This window comes from Falco naumanni, chromosome 5 (assembly GCF_017639655.2).
Source record: "Falco naumanni isolate bFalNau1 chromosome 5, bFalNau1.pat, whole genome shotgun sequence".
Classification (NCBI taxonomy): domain Eukaryota; kingdom Metazoa; phylum Chordata; class Aves; order Falconiformes; family Falconidae; genus Falco; species Falco naumanni.
This window is the reverse complement of record NC_054058.1, coordinates 10,377,801-10,394,966: the sequence shown is the minus strand read 5'-3', so window position 1 is coordinate 10,394,966 and position 17,166 is coordinate 10,377,801. Positions and strand designations below refer to the sequence as shown.

General features: G+C 39.2%; 1 long non-coding RNA gene across 1 annotated transcript; it reads left to right on the top strand.

Moving 5' to 3' along the window:
- Positions 1 to 297: 297 nt before the first annotated feature.
- Positions 298 to 15,226, top strand: LOC121089660. Its single transcript, XR_005828302.1, has 3 exons — positions 298 to 519; positions 2,648 to 2,719; positions 10,863 to 15,226. It is a non-coding gene; the product is annotated as an uncharacterized LOC121089660 (long non-coding RNA).
- The last annotated feature ends 1,940 nt before the right edge of the window (positions 15,227 to 17,166 follow it).

The window sequence follows — 17,166 nt, the reverse complement described above, 5'->3', positions numbered from 1 at the left end:
GAAAGACAAGAGAGGGTGCAACTGAGAACAAGATTGATTTCCCCTACATTTGGTTGTCCTCACTTAATTTAATCTCTCAGATGAGAAAGATTCATCAGTCCCTAGAGGTGCTTATATATTGACTGGAGAAAGCCCCACATGATTAGCTTGAGCCAGACATCTAGTTTTCAGATAGCTAAAACTCAGTGGGACTAATCATGCCCCAGTTCCTGCCTCTTCCAGCAGAGAAGCTGGAATCAACAGCTCTGAAGGACAGTCAGCCTCGTGGAGCTTCATTTCCCAGCCTGGACAGAAGATTTTGAAGGACGGAATGATTTGCTTGTCTAGTAGTAACAAAGATATAAATAACAGCTTACGTGAATTATTATGTTGTTCATTCATAACTTCAGGTCTTGGATTTGGATGGTGTGGTTGTAAGTCAAATCTGGATGCAAGAACAGCAGAAGTCCAGGACAGAAGTCCATCTGGCTCAGAAGCCTATCCCTGGGGAAGGTCAATAGCACGTTCTTTGGAAAACAGGTGAGAATTGAGTAAATATCAAGTGATAGTGCCCCAATATACCCTTCCAGTCCCTAATAAACAGCTGGAGGACTATATGAGTCAGAGGTGATAACCCAGAGTTGTTTGCATTTTGAACTGCCTAAATGATTTCGATCTTGTGAAAATCAGACTTGGCAGGAATAAACCCTTTGTTGCAGCATACGTCTACAATACCATGTGGGATGGCTGGAATTCATGTAGGCATATCTTGGCTAATTGAAATATCATTAACTTGCCATCTGTAAACAGTGTAGATTTTGAAACATGATTTTCAGCACAGGCTAACTGAATTCCTCTTTGTGCTTTGGCATGTGCTGAAGTAACTGTTAAGAGCTGACCAGATGAAAGCTATCTTGAGTTTGTAGTTAGACTTTGAGTGCAAAGGTGCATTATACAGAGTAGAAGGAATTCTGTCCCAAAGTTTGTCCTCTTCTGGAGAATCTGTATTTCATTTGAAAATAATTTCCAGATTCAAACAAACTTTGACAAGACATAGCTGAGTTTGCAGTGAGGCTGTTACCACACTGTAATGATGTTTTCACAGGTAATGGCACCACTGACCTGACTCTAGCATCCAGACATGCAAACATTGAAGTATAATCCTTGTGGATACACATTAAAATGAGATGTGGCAAAGAACACTCCCCGACAGTGGCACCCCAGCTGTGAAGAGCCATCTTTTGACTCCAGCAGATTACTTACTAATTTCAAAAGTGAGTTAGGCTTGTAGTGAATGCAGCTGGAGTTGTCACTTAGTAGTCTGGACCAGCTGAAGTCTGACAATTAAATCTGCAGGCTGCTGGCCTGATTGCTTTCTTGAAGCACCAATTTGGTTTGCTCATTTTCATGTGAATGCTTGAACACATGTATACCTATAGAACACAAGATCAAGCAAGCATACATTGAAGGAAAAAGACAGAAAGGCTCTACCTTTGTGAAAATCAAGGCCTTTTTATGTCTCTGCTTGAAACAAAAGTAAGATTCCTAGCTTGAATGATATGCAAAAAAGTGAATCCATTAAATAAAAAAGATATACGTCTAAATCAAATCAATGAATTAAGGTTGCCTGAAAGATTTAAGGGAAGTTTAGGTGTAGGGAAATATAATAGCAATGTTAAAATTATGAGACAGATGGGACTGTCTGGTTGTAGAGGCACTACAAGCCCAGAAGAGGAGAAGGAAGAGCTATTAAGGTTCTCAAGAAAGACATAAAACAATGAATAAATCATAATGTCTCAGAGAGGTGGGACAGGATGCAGAAGCAGAGGATGACAATCACTGTCAGGCCCTGGAGACTACAAAGAAGGAAGATCCCCAAGTGGCACATGGATTCCAAGCTAAGAAGAACCTCAAAGATATGGAGAGGACTCAACAGTCATGCTTTGTCCTCTGTGTCACTGCAAAGACTACTGGACAGTTCATACTGCGTACAAGTGCCTTGGTGCCTGACTTCAGGGCACATTCGATAAACATGCCGTGGTACTTTAGAGAATTTGGGTCTGACAGTTGGAGTGTGAATGAGTGAAACTGGTTTTGTTTCTGTTTTCTTGCACCACAAAATTACCTTCCTGCCCTATAAGTTCTTGCATTAAGATTTGTCGTAGTGCTGCAACACTCTTGCAATGCGCAGGTTGCAATGCAGGTGGAAGAATCCATATTTGAATGATAGAATCATAGAGTCATTTAGATTGGAAAAGACCTTTCAGATCATCAAGTCCAAACATTATACCAGGACTGCCAAGTCCATCACTAAACCATGTCACCAAGCACTGTATCTATGTGTTTTTTAAATGCCTCCAAGGATGGTGATGCCACCACCTCCCTGGGCAGCCTGTTCCAATGCTTGAAATGCTTGATTTGAACCATGGATGCCCATTTGTAGCAAACGTGAAAATTTAAATGACTTTTTATGTTTTTCACATCAGAACATATCCTTTTCATTCCCTGAAAATCAAGTCTGTTTGCAAGGAGGTTAATCTTCATTTCCACTGATTTAATGTGATATCTTGAGCAGCTAAAAAATAAGAAAAAAGCAAGCTGTCAAAAAAAAATGGTGATGGTGTTAGTATCTTGTTCAAAGGATTCATTTTTTATTTTTTTTCTTCAGATAAAAGGACCTATTTCCTGACCTGCTTAAATTATTGAATGGAGAAGTTAGCTCCCTCTCCTGACTGTGCAGGTAAATATCTTTTTCAGGATCAGCACTCTAGCACATATTTAATTCAAGCTTTCATTGCCATCCAAGTATGTTGAATCCAACCTTATGCAGAAACACATTCTTCAGTTGCAATCTCATATTGGTACTTTGGAAAAAAAAAAAAAAAAAAGCAGTAAACAAATCACTTTGTCATTGAAGTCAGCAGTTTTAATTCTGATTATTCAGAATGGGGACTGATCTGTGTAAGAATCTGCCATTTTACATAACATGTTTTCAGAGTAGAAACATATTATATTACATTCTAAATCTATCACACGAGACCAAGTTATCTCTGATTAATCTGACTCATTGCAATTCTTTTTCCAAGCAAATCAAAATGTAGCATTCATTTTTTATTCAGTTCTGGAAAAGCTGAGCAAATCAATGACAAATGAGGACCATGAACTATTAAAAAATATGTAAAGTAACAGACATAAACCCAATGAATAGATCTTCTGTTGTTCATCTGTGTCTACTGGTTACACAGAAAATACTCTTGATATAATTCTGTCCTGGCTTGCAGATGATACTTGTTACTTTGATAAATATTTTTTTATAAATAAATATGAAGACTAATCTGAGAGGAAGGTTTTGAGTGATGGAAAAAAAGGTACCATCATATGTTTAGAGGCCTTTGTTTAGGAAAACCTGTAAGCATCTGTGAATGCAGTCCTTTTTAGAAGAATACACATAGCCTGAAGTTCTCTGGATTTAATCCAAGCATAAGTCCAGCAAAGCATATGCTCTAAAAATGTTGTCCTGGCTGGACATGCATTTTGGGTGGAAGCCAAGACTCTTACAAGGGTTTGAACATGGACATGCGGCATCCCACAGGACGGTTTCATAGTCTCAGTTACCATTCCCTGTGCATCGCAACCAACCACATTCTGAACCCTGTAATGGTTTTGGCTGAGATAGAGTTAGTTTTCTTCATAGTGGCTTATATGGAGCTGTGCTTGGGATTTGTGATGAAAACAGTCTTGCTAACAGAGGGATGTCTTAGTTCCTGCTGAGCGGTGCTTGCACAGGGCCGAGGGCTTTTCTGCTTCTCACCCCACCCCAGCAGCGAGCAGGCTGGGGGGGGGGGGGGGGGGGGGGGGGCAGAAGAAGTTGGGAGGGGACACAGCTGGGACAGCTGACCCCAACTGGCCAAAGGGATGTCTCATACTTATGATGCCATGCTCAGGTATAAAAGCTGGGGAAAGTAGGAGGAAGGGGCAACTTCTGGAGTTATGGTGCTTGTCCCAAGTAACCATTATGTGTGATGGGGCCGTGCTTTCCTGGGGATGGCTGAACACCTGCCTGCCAATGGGAAGCGATGTGTGAATGTCTTATTTTTCTTTGTTTACATGTGCAGTTTTTGCTTAACGTATTAAACTGCCTCTATCTCAACCCACCAGTTTTTACACTTCTACCTTTCCAATTCTCTCCCCCATCCCATCGTCTGGGAGTAAGTGAGTAGCTGTGTGGGGCTTAGTTGCCAGCTGGGATTAAACCACAACAACCCAACTCTTTTATTGCCAATCTTATGGACTAAATGTTTATCAATCACAAAGTAGTTCAAGCCTTTACATCTCTGAAAGACATCACGTGTAGGCATGTTAGTTCCTAGTATAAGGTGGTGGCTTCAGTGGTAGTTTATCACAGAATTACTTCATTTCACCAATTACAGGGACATCATCATGCTGTGGCTAGGATGGGCACTGATCAAACCAAAGCAAACTTTCTTGCTGACCTATTTTTCCTTCCACTTACTCTCTGTAAACCAGGAGTATATATGTGAAAGTTCAGAAAGCTGATCTGATTAAAAGAAAGGGAACAGGGGAAGTTGAAAGAGTATCTGTAATTTTCACAAAGTTACAACTGTTTAATGTAAATGTACATGGTTCCCATACCTAGTAAATCAGTCCTTTTTTGAGTAAATCTTTAATCATTTACTGGGGTAAATTGTAAATGGTTCTCATGTTTTAGATATTAAAGAGCATTTAACTTATTTGGGCGTTTAATATGGCAGAGAAATATTTTTAATAGCAATTATTTTGATAGAAAATGTGTTATTTTGCATTCAGAGAATATAAACCAGATTCTCAATGTATTGAAGGCATTGGTCCAGGTCCTGCTGTTAGCTACAGTGTAATATATGTGGAAGGCCCTAAGTGAGTAGGGAACAACCTTAAAAAAGCCATACCTCTGGTATCTGATAGCAGGATCTGAATCAAAGGAATTTTCTAGCAAATGAAGTAAACCTTTTGTTTACTATGAGACTGGACAAACTGAAATCATATTCATCTTGTCCTCCCCCGGTTGCCCCGAGCACATAAGCATGTATTCATTGTTGAGACCACATGTACTTGGAGACCGCACTGACGATTAAACATGTTGTGTAATTCATCCTGCGCAACTGAGGTTTTGTCACTCAAAACAAGGCAAGATGTTGATTCCAAGTTATGGTAGAAAGCTCTGATAGAAACATGTCTAATAGAAAAATCAGTCATTTGTAGGCTTTAACTAAAGAGTTTGGTCACACACAACGTGAGCTTTTAAACTGCATCTTTGTGGAAGTAATAGTCATCAGTGGGGTTGTGATAATGTCAGAGTTTGTTGAGATGAAGTAGATGGGTAACTATCTATTAGAAGTCCTGAGCCATAATGAATTCTTTCAGCATTTATCATAATCGCATTAATTAGGATACATTTTGTGGGCATTAGTGAAGCTCTCACAAGTATTTTCCAGATATTTGATCATAATTTAGCATTAGTCAGGCATGAGTTAATGGCCACCAAAGGCTTTATTCCCTTAAAAATCCCTTCTTGTTTTGTGAGTCCCATTGCTATTATATCATTTAATATTCATTTTCATGACACTAATCATGTGGTATTGATTTAGATATTGCATATTAACACCGGGACTCCATTTTAATTCAGTGTTAGTGTAGCATTAAAATGTAAGGCAAAAGTGTTAGCATTTTAAGTTAAAAGTCCATCTAAAGTATTTCCATTTGGTGAAATTCTGCTGCCCCCACTGAGTCAAGAAGTCAATCCAGATCTTGCTTAAGGGTACGGACTTGTAAACAAATGTCATGATGCTTTTTATTTTAGCAACCAAAAGTATTTCTGAAGTATTTAGAAGACCTAAACCTCAACAAAGCTCTTTGCAAGAGTAAAGGACGTTTACTTTGTTACCTAAAGTCAGTGGGATGTTTGATTTCAGTGACAACAAAACCAACCCTAAAGAATTTGCGATCTGTGTAAATACTGAAATGGAGTTGTTCTGCACCAAAGGGAGACTCTGACTATATTTAATCTTCTCTGTAGTGGACTTTTCTTCTACTTTCAAGCCACAAAGCAAATGACCCAAGAGGAGAGTCATACAGAGAGGAAAAAAAACCCTGTCTTTCCCCTTGCTTTATACCTGTGTATTTCCCACCATGATGTGAACATGTCATGCATGAACAGACTACAGAATCCTTGCTCTGAGCGTAGAAAGCTCTCATTTGTGCCAGTGAAGATTCCACATATGTGGCTTTCAGGATAGTGCCCTCGATTTACTTATAATTTCTTTTCCACAAGCCTAGTGCAGTCTCAGTGCAATCTGTTAAAATGCAGCACTAAACTTCATTTATCTGCACATTCACTAAAGAATTTTCCCATTCATACCAACCTACCAAAGTTTATGCTCATTAGGTCTTGTATATCTTTTTATTTTAAGGAAAATGAGATTTAGTCACTATAATTAGACTTTAAGAAATCTATTTAAAAAAAAATGGATAGTCTTGCTGAGTTGTGACCATGGCAATTCAAAGCAGCACACTCTTAATTACAACCCACTTTTCTCCCATTCATTATGACTGTGAGATGTTTCTGTCTCACTACCTTTATTAAGCAGAAGAAACAAATAATTGTTTTGAAGTTGCTTTGATCAGAGAGGAAGAGGTAAGAAACTTTTTACACTGTCCAATTTTAAACACGTTAACTTAGCCTCCTAATTGGCAGCAGTGCACAAGATGATTAGACACTCAATATGCTGAAGAATAGACATATGCCCCGGGTTCACATATTTTAAACCACTTCAAATGATATACACAGAAAGTCCTCCACTAGTTCTTCAGCACATATTGTTTGCCTGAGGCACCCACATTCTGTTCCTGGAACAGAAAAAAAGAGAAAAGATGGAGGACACAGGGCTAGGGCAGAAGAGGATCTATAAAAATGAAAGAAAAAATGGGGGAGAAAATTCTGCTTCTGTGTGTGTGAAAAGGAATTCTCTCCAGAATGTTTCCAGAGTTGTTTACAAAAGCACCAGTTCCAGTGAAAATATTGAGTCTAGACCCTGAGCCCTTTCTCTGCTGGGACAGAGCACTTAATCTAAGATTGCACAAGCAAATAATCCTGGGCAGAGAAAGAAATCACGTGGCTTCTGGACACAACATACTCTCTGGGTTCCTTCACTCCATCTCCCCACCTCCACCTTTCTGCTCTTTCTGCTGATAGTGATATATGGTATGTTTGTGCAGACTGGAACTCATAGAGGGACTCCATGGTGATCCATCTAGTTTCTGGATAGCAGTTCTCCACTTGCACTTCCTGGCTGAGTAGCAGCTACTGAGATCAGATAACACAGCACAGTCAGACCTCTCATTTGTACACCTCAAAATCTGCTGTCAGCAGTGTACAGCAAAGCCTAGCAAGCTGCAAAGCAATTCCTCACTTGAGTTAGTGAAAGACCTCCTGGGAACATAATTGCTTTAGCTCAGCTCCACAGAACAGAGTGAGGAAGTAAAATGAGAGTTACTACATGTGAGACATGAGAAGAAATGGAAAAAAGATGTAAGGAGAGGTAAACCGGTGAGGACTCATTTGAATGAATGTTTCATTTCCTAAACTACCTTGTGTTCTTGTTTGTCAAGAAGGTTAAGATTTGTTGTGTTCTTGCTAGACATTGGGCCTATTTACATTTGTTCACTGATACTCTATTGTCCTGCTAACACATCTTTATGATCCTGTTCTCACGAGTTATGATTTGGTCCAGGGAACATAGAAAACTTAGAATTACAGAATAGTTACAGAGCCATAACTGTTCTATGAAATTTTATGAAAGGCTAAAATATTTCAGGAAAAGTGACATAAGGATTAGAAAGCATTTCTTATATGTATCTCATCAAGGATGCTGATAACTTTGTTAGCATTGAATGCTGCATGATATACATCACAACTGCAAAAATCTTAGATTTCATATTCCGAAAATATGAATATTTAAGAATATAAAAACATAAAAACATTGATTTAAGTAATTGATATAAATAGTCTCCATCACATTCTTCTTCAGATACTCTTATACTTTGAAACTCAAGTACTATTTCTCTGTGCTTGCTGTTCCTGATGAGGCTAGCTTTTGTTGTAGGCTTGAAAATCTCCTGAGGATTTTAGGTTTTATATGTATGAGTTCAACATTATCATTATAAACAGTTCAATAATAATGTTGCATGAAAAATACAGTTCTAGACTGCCTCATTTCGCCAGCCAGTTCAGCATTTTTTTTATACTGCTGGCCAGTGCCGAATCTGCAGAAAGATACATATAAAATCCTACCAAGAAAGCCAAATAAGAATTCTGTGCCAACTGGGAATGCCTTTTTCACTGTCATTACTATTTCATACTTCACTACTATTTTATACTTAGTCCTCCAGCTTTGCAATAGATAATAATGATGAACACTTGTTAAAGACTTTATAGATAGCTGATTAATAAATACAGACTGCTCTTTTGCATCAAAGTTAACTATGGGAAACCTTTCTTAAACCTCTGGAAACGTGGCCTGAAAGAAGTCTTTCATAACTCAAGTATGTGATGGATATAGACAAAAAATTGACTATATGTAGTGTGACATACAGCAAAAAAAAAAAAAAAAAAGGCATGTATATAAAAATCCAGGCATGCTTTAGCCTTTTCCTTAGACTATTATTACCCTACTAACATGGTGAGAACCTGGTGTTCAAGGCCACGTGATGAGCCATTGGTTTGTTGTAGCATTGTGCTATGAATATCATCACAGTGCTGCATCACTTCTGAGTCTTTTCCAGTCCTTTTTGGAGTCTTGTCATCTAAAAACAGATTTACCCCAGGCATCAGAAAATCTTCAACAACATGTTCTCCAGGGGTTATGCTTCAAACATAAGCATCAAAAATAAGCCTTGTAATCCTTACCCTAATGTAACACTGAGCAAGTACCTAACAGACACTGATTTTTGCAAGAAGTTTAGGGCTTCTTTTACCACAATTTCAATATGTGCAAAGCCTTCTATTCTATTGAGAACATACAGCTCAGCAGCCTGATGGATTCAGCACTTTCTTCACTGCCCCAGCCAGTCGCTAGCACATAGGACTAGCTTCCTTAAGTTCCACTATTTGATAAGTAGTTCAGCAGCAAAGATATTGTACAACATTTGTTACTGATGAATTTCCAATCAAACCATGTCTGTTTCTGTATTACGTTCTCTAAACATCTCAATCACAGTGTGGTTTAGACTGTGGAAGCAGTTCCACATGGCCGCTGAGACAAAGCAGCACATACTGTTCTGGTTGACAACATCTGGAAGCTCAGAGTAACGTTACCTAAAGAGGAAACATTTAAAATATATTTATTCTTAGTCTTGTGGCACAATAACATCATGCTGGGCTTCCCAGAGATACTAATTTTTCCTTCAGCCATTGTCAGTAGTAGCTGACTGCGGTCCCTCCTATCAGTTTTGGAAGGAGTCAGTCTTGGATCCTCTTGAACGGAGACAGATGCCAGAGAAAGAAAAAGTTGAGAAACAATGAAAGTATTGGGGAACTAGTCTTGCTGCTGGGGAACTAGATAGCTGCTCCAGAGGGGCTAAGTCTTTAGACCAGTCTCTGATATGCCATCAGTAGTTGCCTCAGCCTCATCATGGCTAATGACAGATAACTTAGAAATCAAGGAGATAGTTGTGTAGTTTGCACACAGGGAATACAGGCTGTCGTATTTTTTCTTGCTACCTGTCACAAGTTCTCGGTAGGCTTCAAGTGTCTGTAGGACATCATAGGCAGGGATATGCCAGCAATACAGTCCAGGAAGCTTTACTCGCTTCACCCTCTACTAACGTTCTGGACTTCAGTGCAGAGATGGACAGCAGCATAGTAAATTTCTATCATGCTTCTATAACCCCAGGCATAACACAGCTCAGAGCTGCACTGTCAGTGTGCCTTGACCTCCAGGATAGGTGATGGTGTAGCATGGGAGAAGCCTAACACCATGGCCCAGCTCAAAGAGAACTGCCCTAGGTTTGACAAGGAGGAAGCTTGTGGGCAAGTCTGGTGCTTTGTATATTACAGGCCTGGATACATGGACCGTGCCTCAACAGTTTTGCTTGCTGAAGAATGAGTTTGGGGTTGGCCTGAAAGGATGCAGTGGTTTTGGACAGACTTCTCTGAAATTTTTAGTCAGAACAAACAGTTTGGGTAGATATACTAACTCAAGTGGAGATAGGATCGTTATCCTCTGTTATGAGACTACTGATGCATCCATTTTGGATGTGAAGTACGTCCTGTTCCACATTGAAGGGCATTATCACATTAAGGATATTCCGGTTTAGAGTGATGGAAGGCAGTTCCTATGTCTGGCTGCTGTTCCCAGATGTGTATCACTGCATAAGAACTGACCAGGTCAATAGACATGAGAAACAGTAACTGTACGTTAGTGCTTTCACTGTTGTGGTTAGGATGCTTACCTGGAAAGTGAAATACCTTGGTTGCTGTCCCTGTGCCCGTGATCACTTAAGCATATTGTAAACATTTGAATTACTTCAAAGGGGAGACTGAAAAGCTGTCCGGCTCTGGCATAGTGTCTGGAGGCCAGGGAATTCTTCTGGGACCTGGGGATTTGAAACTTCTAATGGGAGAAGGAAGTGAATCTAAATCTGATATTCCAGGTATGCAACTTAAGCACTGGGTTAGGTAGAAAGAGTGACACCTCTTTGTTATTTTTCAGTGTTACCTAATGAAGCTTTTCATTTCCAGTACTTGGCCTTTATTAGAATTGTCTGCAATGAAAACAAAAATATTTCCTTTGACTCATAATGATTTTTTTTCTTTTCTTTCTCTTAAGACAAAAGAAAAAATATCACTGAGGTTCAAGGCTAAATGCTTTGTTTGTTTGGACTAAGAACTGAAAAAGTCATTATTTGCACAAAGTATTAAATGAAGCTAAGAACTTAATAAGATTCATAAAGAATTGAATATCACATAGAGAATAAAGAAGTTCCAAGTGCTTTGGAGGACTCGATCAGAATCCAAAAGATCTTGAAATATCAGGAAACCAACGTAAAATAAAAAGAATCTCAGGAAATCTAAGCACAAAGTGATACAATAAGAAGCAACAAACAAATACATATAAAAGAAGAAATAATTTCAAGACAAAAGTACTGAAAAAAAAAACAGGATCACTGTGAATGACAGAGCATTAAAAACACAAAGCTGTAATAGGAAAAGATAAATCTCATTTCATGATGTATTCAGAGGTCCTTCATGGGTAAGACACCACTTCAACACACCTATGATTGACAAGGTCTCAGCAGTTGCACAGTGTGTCATCTTCAGTGCTACATTTCAAGAAAGGTGTAACCTTCCTGGAAAAACAAAGCAAAAGATAAGTGATCAGAGATGGAAAAGCCTGAAAGGCTGCATGCTTTTAATCCAGAAGAGTGAAAGCACAGGGACAAAGTGACCTTCATTTCATATAAGACCAATCAGTCAGTCTCTATTCCCATTACAGAAGGACAGAGATTGATTACTTCTTATTTTTCAGCAAAGACATAGGTTATATATACATTTAAAACAGGATGAGGCATGGTTTATTTTCTTCACCATAAGATGTGGCTAGTGAAGAGGTTATAGAAGCTCTCCCACTCCTTGTCTTTGATGTGATTTCTCGAGACATCCAGAGTTATGTTGATAAGAACTGAAAATAAACTGGAGGGTCCTGTTTGTGCATCACCAGGAATATAAGTCCTGGCTGGGTCTTTCAACGCTGTTTTTAGTGTAAGTGTTGTACCATGAGTGGAAGGTTCACTGCAAATCACTCACAGCTGCAATTAAATCAACTAAAATGACATCACAGGCAAACCCCAACTAACATTTTCTGGTTGCAGCAGGAGTATGTCTGTAAAGTAGTCCCAGAGCTAGCGCTGCCATGGCACGGTATGAAATATGTACAGTCACTCAAGGCTTATGTTGAGATCAGAAGATATTTCCTCGTTGAATAGCCCATGGGTAGGAGGCAAGGGGCATCTTACCACTGCAGACAGTCCTGGTCAGTCAGGGTTGGTGGAGTAAGAATGAAGCAAACCATTTAGACACACCACATCCCCACAGTCTGAGAGTTCCCCACCCCACCCCCTTCTTTTTATTATTACATTGCTGCTTCTGTTTCTTATTACTCTGTGTTCCTTTTATATCACTTGAACAGTTGAAAGGGCCCTTAAAGTGAGTGTCAATAACCTTTATGCATTCTTAATCACTCCTTTATGTGTTCAGAGAACAGTAAAATGGCTGTGGTAAAAATAAGAAGGTCCAAAGTGTGAAATTAAAGTCTGAACTGGGAAAAAGAAAAAAAAAAAAATTCCTTCCTGGTTTATGGCTTCCACAGATGGAAAGGAATTGGTCAGGATATGAAATCTCTAGATTTGGCACCAGGAATATATTGGGGTGGGGGTGGGGAAAGGGTGCTGAATTATTGCTCAGTTTTATCTGCTCTCCCCTTCTTGGTTAAGAATTGCCAGGACTACATTACATCTGGGAGGTCTGGGCAAAAGTGTCCCGAGAGACTCATCCATGAAGCTCCTCACTGGGCAACAGGTGTTTTTCTTGTTCAGCAACAGAAGTTTTCCTTAGTCCAGGCCACAAGAGGACACAGATAGTCTGAAAACTTTCCTTTAAGGAAAGCCCGTGAAGTAATTTGAGATACAGCTTAGAGGAAAATAAACCCTCTTAAAACTCAGTGGCTTTCTCCCATACTGAGACCAGGATTGCCAAGATTTTTGCCCAGTGAGGCTTTTTATAGCCAGATTCTAAACCCTTGAAGACAGGGCTTGCCAGTAGAAATACTGACACAAATGTAACAGCAGCAGTGTAAATGAGGCTGCAGAAAAACTGCTGCATCCCATAAAGGACATGGTGCTATGCAGGGGAAAGCATTCACCTGGAGCTCAGGTTTTCGGCATTACATCCACCTCACTGTTCCCATGCAATATTATTTTTCAGTATTTCACACTCAGTGCAAAAAGAATAGTTCCTGGGGATCTCTAAAACTTTCTGTGACTGTTGTCTTGGTGGCTTCCCAGTGAGCACAATCTTTTTTTATTATTGTTTATTACACAGTATGGCAGGTAATAGAGAACAAATTGTAAGTTTTGGAGCTGGAGCAGATTTTAAATATTATAAAACTAAGCAGATCTAAGCATACCAAAACAACACCTCAAGAAGTGAACATAATTTGTTGCAGTGTGTGTTGGTATTGCTCAACTTTGAAGGAAGAAAGCAGAGAACTAGAAAACGCTCCAGATTTCAAAATATCCTTTATACCCAAGATTAGCAATGATACAATATAGCATCAAGGATTTTGGTCACTTAAAATGAATAGAGCATGTTGACAGATGGAGGGACTCTGTACTATGTCAATGTTTAACTCAGTGTAGTAAGGGGAGGGAGAACGCGTGTGACACTGACGTGAATGCATATCCTGCATAGCCATTACCTCAGCCTACATGTGGTATCAGTACCATTTAGGGTGGGATTAATGAGTCACAAGATAGCGCTGAAGTCAGGCATTTAGGAAGGTTAACAAAGAGACTGGACACATATAATGAAGAGTATGGTCTACAGTTACATAAAGAAGAAATGGGGGAAAGAATAATACGCCCAGGAGTCACTGGAAGAAAAAACAAAGCATCGTGATTTGGAGTATATTCACTCCTACGAGTGAAGCATAAGGAAATAACTCTCCCCTTTAGTCAACAACATTCAATTAATGGTTTTTTGCAAATGAGCTGCCTAGTGCAAGGCACTACAAGAGAAAGAATACAGGGATGACTGCACTTGTAATCCAATGTGTGATACTGTTCCTATTGTCATGAGTACTGAACCTTTTAGGGTGACTGTGGGTACAGAAATTACAGTCTTCTGCAAGGGAAGACAGCAATAGATGTAAACTGCCTTTATTGTTTTAATAATGTTAAGCTCTTTGCTGGGAGAGCAGCAAATGTCAATTGCCATGGGACAATGCCATGACCAACAAGATTTTGGCTTTGCACCTCCAGAGGAACGCAGCACATGCACACACACATGCAGGATGGGATCATGTATGGATTTAAAGACAGATTTAGTCCTGCTGCTTTGCAAGGAGGCAAACAAAGGACAGAAAAGTGCCTTTTCAAAGCTTGTCTCATCAGAAGCTGGAAATCTCAGTCCCAGCCCTGTTTAGAGTAGCTTTAGGAGCTGTTGTCATCTATGACAGACCTCCCACTGGTTGCGCAGTACTTGCAGTCCTACGGCATTTTGGGACGAGGGACATAGTCTACGAGGGACACTGCTCTGCTCCCAGTCACTTGCTCTGCATGAGGCTCTGCATCAGGGCAACATAGTGTTGCTGTAAGGACTTTAGAACTACATGAGTTCTTGCTTACCTTGCAGCATCTCCTCCTTGAAGGTCCACCTACACTGACTAAAATATCATAAAAAGCTCAAACTGGACAGTAACCGTTCCCTAGACTTCTATGATAGAAACCTGTGAGGATATGTTCGCATTGCAATGGGGGACCTTCAGGAACCTTGAAACCTCTGAGAAACTGAGTTCAGCAGCGTACTCCTTGCATGTTGTCTTATTCCTGGTTAAGAGGAGGCATGTCTTTACTGTGCTAATACACTTCTTCATTAACATAAAGACAGAGAGACAGCATGGTAGCAGCCACCTACACTTTTAATTGAAAAGGAATGCCCTACTGTGAGAGAGCAAGTGCCCTGATACTCCCCCCTGCCTCCCTGACACTACTGCAGGGTGTGGACAAGTGCGGTGACTCAAAGCCTCTCTACTTGTATTTCTATCTCCCATGGGGAAGTCATCCTTCTTGCAAACACTCCTGACAGCTGCAGGAGGGTAGCTGTGGACAGGAGTTTAAGATCTTTCATACAGTAACCTTAGCAGGCAGATCCCAACTTAGAACATTTTTTGGCTTTTGCCACAGCATAACTTTGACACCCATGTTTCACACCCTTGTTGTATTCAGCTCCCCTCATCATATGTAAAAAGGGTTGTTTGAAGACCTAGTTTGGTGCCACCTGGGATATTAAAAAGCCAAAAATCACCTTTCAGACTGAACAATTACAAACTGACCCAGGGTTATAAATCTATACAACACAAATAGGCAACTCACACATTGCCTCTGGATGTCTGAAGTCTTGTGTAATCCCTACAGTGATATTTGTGATATTATTTTTTATGTATTTATAAATTTCATTTTATTAAATTTCTTTTATTGTGAGATTTATTTGCTAAAACAATGAACAGAATAGTTATAGTTATTCTGTCTCCTTTACAGAACTTTTAGGAGCTCAATCTTTTGCAGGTTTTTTTTTTGTTTGTTTGTTTGGGGGTTTTTTGCTATATTAGATTATAGTCTCAAAAAGTAACAAAGAAGTTAAAGGAAAAGTTGAAGGAATTTAAGAATCACAAGACAAACACAAATTAACCACAAACTCAACAAGATGAACACTGGAAGAAAAACAATGCCTTTAAGCTTTGTTTCCTTTTACTGTTAGAGAATCCATCTTGGGAACTTGGGAAAGTATAATTTACAGGGACACACAAAGAAAACACATTAACAACTACTCTTTTTGGTTTAACAAAGAATTATAAAAAGGTTCTTAGAAGCCTCAGAACTACAACTAAAAAGTGGAAAATTTTCAGCATGCAAGACTTTCCTTGTGGGAATATGTCACTGAAAAAATGCCTTTGTATTAAGTCTTCCTTTTATTTCACATCTTCTTTATCCTTCTAACATTAGCTTGTAGTGTAAAGCTGGGGGTTTCAGCACAGTCTAAAATATGTCAACTCCTTTTTTCCATTAATATATATTGTACATGTAGACCTACAGGTGGTTGATACTCCCAGCCTTCATAAAAATAAATGCTGGTGGACAATTTTATTCTCATGCTCTCCGTGGAAAGGAATACTTTATGTCTAGAAACATAGGTTAATGTAATTTAATGTTAACGAATTTCAGTGTTGTAAACTGAGGAAATTAAAAGTGTGCACGGGGAGGATTATTTTCTATAAGCAGCCCAGTGTAGTTTGTAAGATTTTTCTTTTTTAATGCACAGACGCAGCAGGTGGGATTTTCCTGTCCCTATATAAGTGTACACTTTGGTTTTTCCACTTTAGACTTGTTTGTAATTTTTGGAAAAAAATAGACAAATCAGAGTGTGATTAATTTTAAGGTTTTGATATCTTCCTGTGTGCACATTTATCCAAATGAAAGTATGTGCACACCAAATACATATTTAGTGTCGAGATGCCAACACCTATGTTTGCACAAATTCTGGAGAGCAAATACTCATATTTGCATTTGCAACATCCAAAGCAAGATTTAGAGTTCATTTGCATATTTTGCTTGCAAATGAAAGTTCACACAATGGCATAAGTGACAGTCATATAAATTGGAAAACTAAAATACAACAGATAATTCTATGTCCACAATGAATTTCAGAGGTGCAGGTGCAGCTCTTTAGATATATCAGAGCCTCTCTAAAATTAATAAGCTCCCATACAGAAGGCAATGCAGCTGCAGCATTACCTGGTTCTACACGAACTATGTAAGACCTCCTGGTGCTCTGGGTAAGCACATAATTTCTTAGTACTCATAGCAGTAACCATAAAAGAAGGACTTTCAACTACCTTATTTAAAGCAAATTCGAGTATGCCTACAGAAGTTGAAATAGCATTTGTGGACTGCAAAGCCCAAGTACAAGATACAACATAACTTAGACAACAATATATTCAGATCTGTACAAGGTAGCCAATGCCACTATTAGTGGAGATGGGGGTAGGAACTTCCAGCCCACTCCTTCTTCCACAGGGAGCAAAGGGAAAGAAAACAATCCTCCAAGATGCTTCCCAAGGAAGAGACAAATTCCCTCTGAGGTGAAAAATAGAATAACTCCAAGGCTCTCTTTGCTTCATAGTAAGTGTTCCACCCATCTGTAAAAAGACCTAAGTGATGGGACTTTTATTTTCAGCATTAAGAACATACAAGTATCAAGCTTTTGCATTTAGCCAAATGCTGCAGCTGTTCAGCACTACAGATTGGAGAGCTGAGAGCATTATAGTTTAGCAAGGAGCAAAAAATAAGTCATCACCA